Raw genomic sequence first — 13671 nt, 5'->3', positions numbered from 1 at the left:
GATAGCAGTCTAGGAAGTGGGAAAGATTTAGGCAACACTGATGAACAGAAATTGACACATGAAGTAGAAATGGTGTTAAAGAATATGTATAAAACAAAATCATTAATAATTTTGTGAATCACTCTGCTTTAATTGAAAAATAAAGAAAATTTCTAAAACATTTTGTAAAATTAAACTATATGATTCTTACAATAAAATTTTAATGAATTTTCCTTTTTGTAGAATGCAATTTATGAATATTGAATTAATGGTTCATGTGAATATAATTTACACTACATATTATATAGAATATTATGTTACACTAAACCTAGGTGACAAAACTAAATGCCTATCAACAGATTATTTGAACTAAACTTTGAAGTAACTTTCAAGATTTGGTCAAGATTATGCTATTAATTTATATTAATTTATTATGTTTTCTCAGTTTGGTTTTCCATATGCTAACTACAAAAGTAAAATGTAAAAGTAAAACAAATAAGAAAAAACAAGCATTAAATCCACTTAATATCTGTGGGAGCTTCTCCCTGGTGTCTGGTGTTTTGCATTTTTCAAGTGTCATCATGACTTTTCATCCTCTCCTGAAGAAATTTCTACAAAGAAAAAAATCTGCAGCACTTCTAGAATATAAAATTTACCAGGAACTTGAAAAAAAAAAGCAAGAAGATTGGCATTATTTAGATAAGTCTTCTTCTGAGGTGTTTCATTTACAAATAAAACACCTTCATCAGAAATTTTATTGTTTACATCCTAAATAGGACTATTGTAAAAGTTCTTGAACTTTGGCATTTGCCTGAAGGATCTATAGGAAGCTGTTTCCAGGATCAGGAACTGTATGCAGAAAAGCATTCAAGCCATTCACAAAACACAAAATTTCTTTACTTTCTAATCAGTATTATATATACTATTTAAAATAGTTTTAGTAAAACTTGACTGTCACCAATTACTCTAACAAAAAAAAACAAAATTAAGGAAATAAAATAAATAAGGTAGAATAGGGTTCATATAATATTATAGACCTTTCTTGAAAAGCTGTATTTGAAATAAAATTCAAATTTATATAGAAATGGCAAATTAAATTTGGAGGATTTTATTTCACAAAATTTGCATTTTAAATAAATATAGGATAAAAATAATCATAGGTTGTATTCTTTCTATAGAGGCTATGGATTCATGTTTAAAAGTTGACTCAAATTCTAATTCTAAAAGAATCCAAATAATTTTAGCACTAACTAGAACCATTATATTCAATAAAAACATATACGTGTAAAACAATACTTTATGATATTTTATATTTTTGGCTCATATCTGGCTCATATTTGGCAGAATTATGATTTGTTCCAAACTATGTGCTCAGTGTTCACACCTGTCTGGGTTGGGAAAAAATATAGAATTGCTATTAAATTTGAGTCAGCTGTATGCAACTGTCTACCACTGTCTACCAACTATTTGCTAACCCATTTTTCACAATTTTATGTTAATTAACTAAAGCATGTTTATCTATTTTGTCAACTTTTATAGCAATTTTGTGAACTATTAAGCAGTATTTAATCTAAAACTTCCGTTTATATTGAAAAATTGCAGTTAGAAATGTTATTTTGAAATATTTTTAATTTAATCATTCTTTCCTAAATTTTGTACTTACTATAATGAAAATAATTTTTCTTTCACTTGAAAAAAAAAAACAACTTAAAAGATTAGAGATAATTCTTTGCTGCCCTTGCCTACATTCCTGACTTCCAATTCACAAGTAAAAATTGAAACAATTGTACATGTGCATAGAAAGCTTCTAATTCTGTAATATCTCTCTATCCCAATTTGAAGACAATCTCACATGTGTCAAAAAAGTGAATTTTTTGAAGTCAACCTCAAGTATAAAAATTCCTACAGAAGCATAGAAGTGGTCTTTAAGAATTTCTTCTCAGACTCATTGTATGATGATAACTTTTGTTCAGAGTTATTATCATGAACTAAAATAAAGTACGGATACATCATTTATGCCATCCTAGCATAAATGGTGATTGAAGGGTAAACCACTTCTTTTAAAATAATATACCCGAATTTATAAAACTTCCAACATTTTATTAGCTTATACAATATTTAAGTAGTATCAGTTTGCTCCTGATAATAAAACCATACTAATAGTATTGGGTAAAGGTAATATGAAAGATCCATTTATAATCATACATAAATTTTAAAGATACCAGATGGTAAGCAGTTTTATTTTATTTTATTTTGGTTTTTGAGCTACACCCAGAACTCTTGGATCTGTTCTCAAAAATCATTTTTGGTAGGATTGGGGAACCATATGGGATGCCAGGAATCAAACCCTGGTTTATCCTGGGTCTGTCACGTGCAAGGCAAATGTCTTACTCTGCTCTCTCTGGCCACAACAGACTTTATTCTTATAATAATTTTTAAATCTGCTAATGGTAACTCTGATGCCTCTTTTAATAGCAACACGTTTTAAGTCTTTAGGCACACTTGTTTACCCCAGTCCATGACTCCTAAATTAAGTGTACATTTAAATTGAGGAGTTTGACATACTTTGATAATAATAATAACCTGAAAACTTTTATTTGTGACTTATGATAATGTATTTTGAAAAACAGCTGTAAATTTGACTTCTTTAATTTTGTTGAGAAAATTCTAACAAGTTACATTCAATTTTCTAGTAATCTGGAAGTTGTCTACTTTATCTCAGCATATAAAAATGAGTACTTAAAGTGAGACATTATGGATAACTATGATTTCTCTCTGTGTAGTTTATTTACTCTGTGTATTTTGACTTTCTGGATATGAAGTCTTAACATTGTGAGGGTAGGCTTAAGACATATATTTCTTTTTGCTGCTTGTATAGTCAAGAATAAAAATGTTACACAAAATTTGTAAAATTAAGAATACTCTTGACTATAGTAAATAAATAACCTCAGGAGAGCAACATGTCTGTGAAAATTAGGGTCTGACACTGAAAGCAACCTGCACAATGGTTGAACAGAGATGTTAGTACGTTATAGTTTTAAAAGTTGATAAAAAAATAATTTTATTGTAAATATACTCAAACAGGCAAAATCAACTAAAGTCAGCTGGTAGGTAGAAAGTAAAATAAAAATCCATATTTATATACCATGATTAATTCCACTTATAATACATTTTCTATTAACAGTGATATGAAACAGAGTGTTGACCCATCATCTGTCTCAATGCTATCATTGAGAAGAGGAACATTATTTTGGTCACACACACAGTGGCGTTCAAGTGTTACTCATGGATCTGCACTCAAAAATCACTCCTGGCAGGCTTAGAGGATCATATGAGAAGCTGGATATTGAATCCATGTACACCACATACAAGGCAAATGCCCTACCCGCTGTGATATATTGCTTTAGCCCCAGAAGGGGAGCATCTTAAGGTACTCAATACTATTGTATAATATAGAATATGTAAATTTATCTTAGAATTTTTTCTAAATAAAAGCCAAATCTCCATCTATTATTCAAAAACTAATTGTTTTATTGGCAGAATTCAAAATTACTTTTTAAAAAATGCTACATTAATATTTAATATGTTGACATTCACCACCATTTATTCCTGAATTCTACCATCTGAATGTGTACCCTTCCGACCTCCTATCCTAGGTTTTATTCCTAAGAGTAGAATAAATCCTTTAAGATACAACATCATAACATCAAAGGATAAGTAAGCAGCTTAAATGGATCTTATATCACATAGGATAAGGTAAATAGTTGAATTCTAATTAATTTTTTTGTTGTTTTTGGGTTACACCCAGCGATGCTCAGAGGTTCCTCCTGGCTATGTGCTCAGAAATTGCTCCTGGCTTGGGGAACCATATTATAGGACTCCAGGAGATTGAACCATGGTCAGTCCTAGGCTAGCGCAGGCAAGGCAGACACCTTACCGCTCCGTGCCACTGCACCAGACCCTAATTATTTTCTTATTGCCACAGGGGATTACAGAATATTCTAAAGAAAGGAAATGCACTGGGCAGTAGTACAAATTAAATGCTCCACACATATGGGTAAATTATCCTTTTCATAGAGAGAAACACAATCAATTAACTCACTCAAAAGAAATGAGATTTTTACTATACAACTCTACTCTTCAAATGGAGAATCAGAATGTAAAGCACCCCAGTCTCTCTCAAGAGCAATCATTATTTACACATTAATTTATTCAAATAATATTTATGAATTCACTACTATATGTCAAACACAGTAAAGTCACAGAATATAAAGCAATGAGTAAAAACTTGTTCCTTATTTGAAATAGGCATCAATGGCTTTATGACTTTAATGTAGTGATTTTCTGACCTAATTATAGAGAGATGTAATTTTGCCATGGCTTCAAAAATTTAGTACTACATATATTCATACTAAACTATTATTAGTTTCTTAGGATTAACTGTGTGACCATTAAATAGTGTCTAAAATTATCGAATATTATTTAGAGATTACACTCTATCAAATATGATAGAGTAGGTAGAACTAAACGTGAACATACTACAATATTATACATCTTGTTTTTATCAATTAAGACAGTGAGGCCTGAAGTAGAGATTAGAATTCATTAAGTAAATAATTACAAAAATGTTCCTCATCTATTATGTGTCGGTTAGTACTCTGGCCAAAGAAAGTTGAGAATTTTTCAGAAGAACTAGTAGTCAGCTGATGGTTTTCTAATTTAGAAATTTGGCCCATTCATAAATATAATTAAAGAAAATTCAATACATCGTGGAAATATTTCATTGAGTTGAAGTAAAGTGTTTTTTAAAAATTTAATATTTTCAGGCTGGAGTGGATGGCCAAGCAGTAGGGCATTTTCCTTGCACCCGGCTGATCCAGAACAGACAGCAGTTCATTTCTCCAGTGTCCCTTATGGTCCCGCAAGCCAGCACCAATTTCTGAGTGCATAGCCAGGAGTAAACCTTGAGCATCACCAGGTGTTGCCCAAAAAACAAATATAAATAAATAAATAAATAAATAAATAAATAAATAATTTAATATTTGTTCAGCTTTTGGAGGCATTGTCTCTTTTTTCTTTTTCATTGGATTTACATGTTCTGTTAAATTTTTCTTTTTGAACCTTTTCTTGGTTGCACTCTTATGTCTTTGAACAAAATTGCCTCATTCTTATTTCACCCTATTATTTATCGTTCATACAACATATATTTTATGCTAAATATTTAAGCAATATCATATGTGTTCAAGTGAATCTGTATATTTATATTTAAACCAATTCTTAATTTCTAAGACCAGATTAAAGTCTGTAATTATACTCATATCAGTGAGTATTTTTATTCCATGTGTCTAGGAAGCCTAGCAAAATTTACCACAGATAAATTTACTAAAAAGTTAAAAGTGAACTTGCTTATAAAAATTTTGGCGATTACCCAAGACAATTTATGTGTACAAAGTTTATATTTTGTTTGGCTAACTTTCATTTTACCTAGCTTCAGAGAAGTATTTCTTATAAAATAATATATAATAATATATAATCCCCTGTGTTATACAATGTGACAAATTTTTTTTTTTTTTTTTTGGTTTTTGGGCCACACCCGGTGACGCTCAGGGGTTACTCCTGACTATGCGCTCAGAAGTCGCTCCTGGCTTGGGGGACCATATGGGACGCCGGGGGATCGAACCGCGGTCCGTCTCCTAGGCTAGCGCAGGTAAGGCAGGCACCTTACCTCGAGCGCCACCGCCCGGCCCCACAATGTGACAAATTTAAAGTAAATCTATATAATACACAAGATGCCATAGAAGCTTCAGTTTTTTAATACCTTAGTTCAAGATGTACATATATATATATTATATATATTATATATATATATATATAAATACTAGAGTTATAAAAACTATAAGGATCAGATTGATGGCACAGTGAGTGTTCAGAGTGTTTGCCTTGTTTGATCCATGGCATCCCATGAGCCTGTCATGAGGGATTTCCGAGCACAAAGCCAGGAGTAATCCCTGAGCACCACAAGGTGTGACCTCACACGAAATACATACATATATATATATATATATATGTATATGTTCAATAATTTAGCAGACTATTAGAGTAAATACATTTGTATGCAGATTTCAGAGTTTTGTGAAATTTGACTTTAGATCTTGTTCTTATTACTTTGAATAAAACAGTTATTTGCAAAATAGATTGTTATAACTTTATTTTGTTTTTCAATATAGAAAAACTTAGTTTTAGTTAGTGAATTGATCACAATTTTAGGTTAAATAAGATAAATTGCATATTTTTCATTAGAAATGTATGAAATATAATAACTTGCCTTCAGATTCGATAAAATATTTTATTCTTGTCCTTTATACTTAGAATTAATGTTTAATTTTCAAAAAAAATTTGATCTTGCCATGAATATATTACTAACAAATAGAAAAAATAAATTTGTAAATTGGAAAGCATTACTCATTTAATTGCTTTCATAGTGTCATTTACTTTTATGTAATTAAATTTATTGGTCAATACCACATGCTTTGTCAACACAATGCTAAAACATCTGGATGAAAAGTGGGAGGTCTAGTAACCAAGCCAGATGGTTTGTAAGTGAAGGCCAAAAATCCAAATGGCATCAAAAATCAAAGTATGTGGATTACAAATATCATAACTTTCATTCAGTTGCCCAATTGCCCAAAGCCTAAAGCAGGCACACAGTAAAGACCCTGAAAGTGAAGTAAGCTGCAGTGAAAAAGAAAGATAATGCATTCATAAAAAAAATTCACTGTTCATGTTAAATCAATTTTGACCTCCAGCAAAATAATTTTTGTTTTGCTGATTTAAAATGCAACCTTTTTGAAGAGAAAAAAGAAAACTTGTTTAGCTTATTAGATTCACTTTTATCTGTGATGATCTTTTGACTTTTTTGACTAATTTTCAATACAGCTCACGAGTTCAATAAATAGGCCCAATTAAAAATTGCCTTTGATTTCGATTAAAAGTTGCTTGATATTAAGTATTACAATATTCCACAATCCAGAATTTTATCTAGCATGTCATATTCAATAAACAGTCTTCTTTGCTATCTCTGAATAATTAACTTTATCTTTGTCACTCTGCACAAAATTAATGAAAGCAGCATAGACATGTTCATTTATTCTTGGCATGAGAATCTTATTATTTTGGTCTGTCCCACGGTAGTAATCTCTTACTTGGTACTTTGTAGATTTAATGTGAAGTTATTTCTGACTGTCTGGCAGAAGATGTCACAGTTTCAATATGATCTTTTCTTTTCTAATCCCTAACATGATAAATAATATTAAACATAAATCTAAGATAATATTAGTTTATTAATCATTTATTACATGTATAATTTTTAAAACCATATATAGGTAAATTATTTGGATAAATCTACTATTATTCAAAAGTTTTTTTTATAATATTAGTATGTGTTCATTCCAAAGAATACTATACACATCAAAGTAACCATTCAGATAGTTATAGCATTAATTTATACCTATTGACTAAAGTGCTGTGTTTTTTTCTATAAATCTTATATTCATACAAGCAATAAAGAGTTGTAAATTTATATTTTGGAAAGAGAGATTGAGCCACATCTGTCAATGCTCAGATGCTCATGGATTATTCCTTCAAGTGCTCAGAAATCTAAGGCAGGCCAGGATCAAAGTTGAGTAGACCACATGAAATGCAAACCCTATCCTCTTTACTGTTTCTTGGGCTGAAGTTTTGTCCTTTTTTTTTTGTTTATGTTTTGTTTTTTATTAACACAGTGCTTAAGTTTGACTTTGTCCTAACTGAACTCATAGAGCCCTCCTGGTGGCTCAGGGGAGAATATAGTGCTCAGATCAGACACAAGCAAAACAAACACCGTACCTACTGTACTATGTATCTCATCTTAAGTTTTATAAATTCTATAAAAAAATCAGTCATTTAATCTTTAATAAGAAACTTCCCAAGGAGTATATTAATTAATAGTTTGCCAATTTAAATGGCTCCAATTTGAAAGCATGCTTTGAGAACTAACTCTTCTTCCAAAAGACAGTATTGAAAATGCCACATCACACTTCCATGTGAAATTTATTAGTGGCATTTTGGAGTTTTTAATAAAGTCACTTTAAACATAATATTATAACTGGAGGTAATGTTGGGGTGTTTAAATGAGCAGTTCTTTGAAGAAATAAATTTTGCACTGTGTGGGAGGAAGGGGTAGATTTTTCTATAATGTTACAATGAAGCTCACAATTGACCTTTGACAGGTAAGAATTTCAAGTATTGCTTTTAAAAATCTGTAATGTACAGTTAAGAGAATTATCAGAGGAATGCAAGAGCACCAAAAGAGGATTTCAATGTGAATTTTGTCTTTTTCAAATGAACTTAAAGGAACAAGTTACAGCTTAGTACGACATGTCTATCATTGTTCTTCCATATCTATTACTGTTTACATTCCTTTTTTAATACTACATAAGCTTTTAGCAGGTATATATTGAACACTTCAAATTCATGTTAGATAGGATCAGAGGCCCTAAATATTCACAACTGATTTTATTTTTTTTCTGTCCATTCTTCAAGACTATATGTATTGTCTCATCTTGATTTATAATAAAACTTGAAAACTGTGCAATAATTATAGTTTTGTGCTTTTCCAAGGAATGATATGAAAATATTGCTCCTATTCTTAGTGAAGAATATCAATTTTGTATAGGTTACTTCAACATAAATTAAACATAATTTTTGTTGTTATTAAAAAGAAATTCAGTATTTCTTTATAATGATAAGGCTACATATCAATTTATTTGTGTACATTATAATTTACACTCTGTATTTTAAGTTGTGACCATTTTGGAAATAAGTCTGTAGACATGATTAGTTAATTAGATAATACCATACTAAGATACAGTAAACTCAAAAGTAATTGTGCACGTGTTTTGTTTTATTTTTCTTAATGTTTTTTTGGCTGAAAATTCAAAATTAAGGTGTCAGCAAGGGGATATCTTTTGAGAATTCTGTTTATGGGTGATTGTTTCCCACTGTAACTTCACCTTGTTCTTTCTTTGCATCTTTGTCTTCATAAAATATAAAAATAAATAAAAAATAAAAATAATAAGAAATAATAAAAAGAAGAAAAATAATAAAAGTGAAAAGTAATGTGTTACATAGATGAGAATATTATAATTACTGCTTAATATTTAAATTAATAAAGATTTTGTAAATGTCAAGAAAAGAAAGAAGAAAAAGAGAAAGTAAAATAAAAAAATAAAAAGGTAAAAAGACAGAAGAAAAGAAAAAGGAAGAAAAAAGAAAGAAAGAAAAATAAAGAAAGAAAAGAAAAAGAAAGAAAAAAGAAAAAGAAAGAGGAAGAGAAAAAGAAAAGAATATCGGTGCTTTGAAAATAAATATGAGAGATAAATTATGATAACTGTAATTCTTTACCTCTTTTTTGATAGTCTGAGAAAGGAAAAGGTATTGATTTCAAGAGTTCAGGCCTCCAGACAGTAAGTACTTGAGAATTGAATAAATCAAGCAAATAATGAGTCATGGTATTTACTTTTTCTGATTCAGAAAACATAGTAAATTAAATTTGTATATATTGAATTTCATGTTTACATATTATAAATATATGTAAAAATAAATGTTAATTTAGTAAGAGAATTTATAGTCAAAGTAACAATCCATAGATTAGAATCCAAAGCAGTAAATAAATAATGATTGGATTTTCAGAGTGTGTTTTATGATTTCTGTTGAGCTTATCATAGACTTCTATTTTCATCTGTTCCCATTCTTTGAGTAATTTTTCCATTGTTTGATCATTTGCTTTGAGGCTTTTTTCCAATTTCTTCTGCTGTATGTAATTGTTATGTATCTCATCTTCCAGTGTACTGATTCTATCCTCAGCTGCTGTTAACCTGTGGGAAATCTCAAACATGTTTTTCTTCAATTCATCTACTGAGTTTCTCAGACCTGTTATTTGATCTGAAATTTCCGTTTGGAGTTTTCTCATTTCTATCTTCATATTCTCCTGATTCTTTTTAGTTTTCTCTTCTATACTTTGTTTGAGTTCTTTGAACATGTTCCATATTGCAACTCTAAACTCCTTATCTGAGAGACTGACTAGGTGGTTGATCATGTTCAAGTCATCAGAGTTGCCATCTTCATTCTCTATGTCTGGCACTGGCCCATGTTGTTTCCCCATTGTCACACTAGTACTGCGTGTTTTTCTACGTGTTGTGATTGTATTCATTGGCTAAATGCTGTGCACCGTCGCGAAGGGGAGCGGAGCAACTGTGCTCCTCTGGCTTCTCCCTTTCTGGGCGTGTCGACTCACCTCCACGGAAGGCTCACAGGAAGGCAGGCTGGCAGATGGGCCGCACCCAGGATGAAATCAGGCCAAAAATGCAGGACAGCAGAGTAGAGAGGCAGAAGGGTGCTGGCATCTGAGATCCAGCGAAGTTCAGTGGCTCCTCCCTTTCTGGGCGTGTCGACTCACCTCCACGGAAGGCTCACGGGAAGGCAGACTCCCCGGAAAGTTCACAGGAAGGCAGGCTGGCTGATGAGCCGCACCAAGGGTGAAATCAGGCCGAAAATGCAGGACAGCAGAGTAGAGAGGCAGAAGGGTGCTGGCATCTGAGATCCAGCAGAGTTCGGTCGTGTTTTATGATTTTACCATAAAATAAAATCAAAGAAAAATATACTCTATATCTATACTCCTGTTTCTATCTGAGAAAATTAAAGATTGCTCAATTAGAGGGATAATTACATTTAAGATAATTATATCTATCTCTAATTTTTACCCTAAATGTTTAACACATTTTATTTAAGTAAAACATTTTCTTTATTAATTACCCCTTTATGTATGAATTTAATTTTCTGTTTAAATCTATTCAAATGATAAATGTTCTAAAATGGTGCTTTTTAAAATAATATCTTAAGATAAAATTAAAAGAAGAAAATTTAGAAAAGAATAGATCACTACAAATATTTTATCAATAGTTCTTAAATATTACAAGTAGAAATCATATAGATTCTGTAATGCCAAAATCATTTGTTTCAGCTGGTTGTCTACTTAATATATACCTAAGTAAGTTGTTATAAATTCTTTTGAATAAATCACATTGGTATTTTGAAATATAATATTTTAATATACATTTACCAAGTCCAATAAAACAAAAAATAGAAAGTAACATTTGACACAATTTGACACTATTTATAATTTTGTCAATCTATTAGGGTAATGATAAAGCCATAATTAGCAAAATGAAAAAAATCTCTAGACTGTAGATAATTAAGCCTAAGTTAAACTTCAGAGTTGCATAAAATTAGAATTCATTTCTGACTCTAATGTTTTTATAAAGAATATAGTGATAAATGATTTTAATATAAATAATTGAATTAAATTGAAAGGTAGAAAGTACTCTTTATATCTATATATTATTCAGTTATCTATTAAAAATTTTAGTTGAAAAACTTTAATTATCTTTTTTAAAATTCAATGTGACTATGAAAGATAAAAAGGGCAAAAGATATCTGAGTAGAATTATTTAAAACCCATAATTATATACAGAATATTAAGGACTATAAAAGTATAATTAGGTAAAATGCCAGGTTATATTTTATGTTAGAATAATGGAACTGTTGTATTTGAGTTCATCATGAACTTCTACACTTTCAGTGATGTGAATTAATAGCTTCTTTGTTCAATTAAAAACTTAAGTAACTGACCTTGTGATGTGTGTAAATATATGTAGGCCTAGGTATTACATTTATTAGCAGAAATTTTATTCTATACCTTTGTGAAAAATTGATGAATTGGTTTTTAAATTAATGTAATCAGCATTGATAGAGGTGTTATTTATTAGTTATTAATCTTTCAGTTCATTATAAAAGACATTTTAGTATTATAACAAAAGCAAAAATATAAAAACAGTAATAGTTTTTAAAACCATAAAAGCAATCTAGAGGGGAATAGTGTTGAAATGTTTTTATAAAAACTAATTTTCATGTTGTTTAAATATCATATACTACTTAAGATATGCTTATGATAATATTGAATAAAGTAAATGATGACTTTTTACAATGCAGAGGAATGCATAGCAACCATTACTCTTTGAAATAGTTGTCATTTTGGTTTAGATAAAGGTAACATTTTAGTCTTTTTGAAAATTAATACTTCTAATATTTCTAAATAGTTATATAATTCTATAAGAATTACAAAATAAAATTAAAAGGTCTTAATATGATAAAGTGAAAGATACAGTCACTTTTTAAATGCTATGGGTGTTATTTTTTGTGTATGTGTATGTATGTGCGTGTGCTAGAAATAAAACAAATTAGGACTATTGTCCTCTTCAATAATAAGATGCTCGTTCAGAATATACAACAACAAAATGACAAGTCAACAGTATTGTATTAAGTACATTTCAATTGTAAATCAATATCTCAGTAATCCAGAGCTGGAAAATCATCACCACACACGAGATGATTTTCTAGCTGTGGCTGAATGAAACAAGGAATTTCTTTTATCTGTACTATGTAATCCTTCATTGCTATCTTAGGTAGTATAGGGTTAAGTGTTTGAACGACTTAATTAGAATGTTAAAAATTTGGATAGAAATAAAGCACTTACTCAGGTCTGTTAAGGACTCTAACTCCTACCTGCCTTACTGCACCTGCATCTTGTGGAAGTTCTCCCTGGTACCTTTATGCCAAAAAGCCCCCTCCAAACACAGAGAGAGTCACTCTGCCAGATATTTCTCAAATCCAAAACCACAGATGAATTATCTGCATCCTCATCCTTAAAATAACACTAACCCTAATGTTTCTGGTTTTGATATGTTGAATCAAATGCCTCCATAATTACCCTCTATGCAAATGGGATCATTAGTTATTTGCCTGTATGAACACTGGTATAACATGTGAAGGCAATGACATTGTTAGACCAACAAACTATTGATAATAATACCAATTAGATAAGGGGCTAATATTTAAGATATACAATGTACTGACTGAACTTAACAAGAAAAAAAATCTAACCTCATCAAAAATGGGGAGCTAGCCTAGGGTGGACTGTGGTTTGATCCCCCGGCATCCCCCATATGATCCCCCAAAGCCAGGTGTGATTTCTGAGCTCATAGCCAGGAGTAGCTCTTGAGTGTCAAACAGGTGTGGCCCAAAAAGACAAATAAAAAAAATATGGGGAGAAGAAATGAAAAATTATTCAAAGAACTACAAATGGCCAACAAGACACATGAAAAAATGCTCCACATCATTAATCATCAGGGAAATGCAAATCAAAACAGTGAGGTACCTGTCATGTCACAGAGACTGGCACAAATCATAAAGTATAAGAACAATTAGTGCTTGCAGAGCTGTGGGGAGAAAGGAACTTTCATACACTACTTGTGGGAATACCATCTAATCCAGGTTTTATGAAAAACAATATGGAGATTCTTCAAAAACCTAAAAATTGAGCTCCCATAAGGTCCAGCTTTACCACTCCTAGAAATATACACTAGAAACATACACATACAATACAAACATGCCTTCTGCATACCTACATATTAACTGCAGTGCTACATGCATAGCCAGAATCTGGAAACAAGCCAGATGTCCAGCAACAGATGAATGGTTAAAGAAACTTTGGTACATATACACAATGGAATACTATGCAGCTGTCAGGAAAAATGA

The sequence above is a fragment of the Suncus etruscus genome, chromosome 4 (genome assembly GCF_024139225.1).
Source record: "Suncus etruscus isolate mSunEtr1 chromosome 4, mSunEtr1.pri.cur, whole genome shotgun sequence".
Taxonomy (NCBI): Eukaryota; Metazoa; Chordata; class Mammalia; order Eulipotyphla; family Soricidae; genus Suncus; species Suncus etruscus.
Note: the sequence above shows the minus strand (reverse complement) of the source record.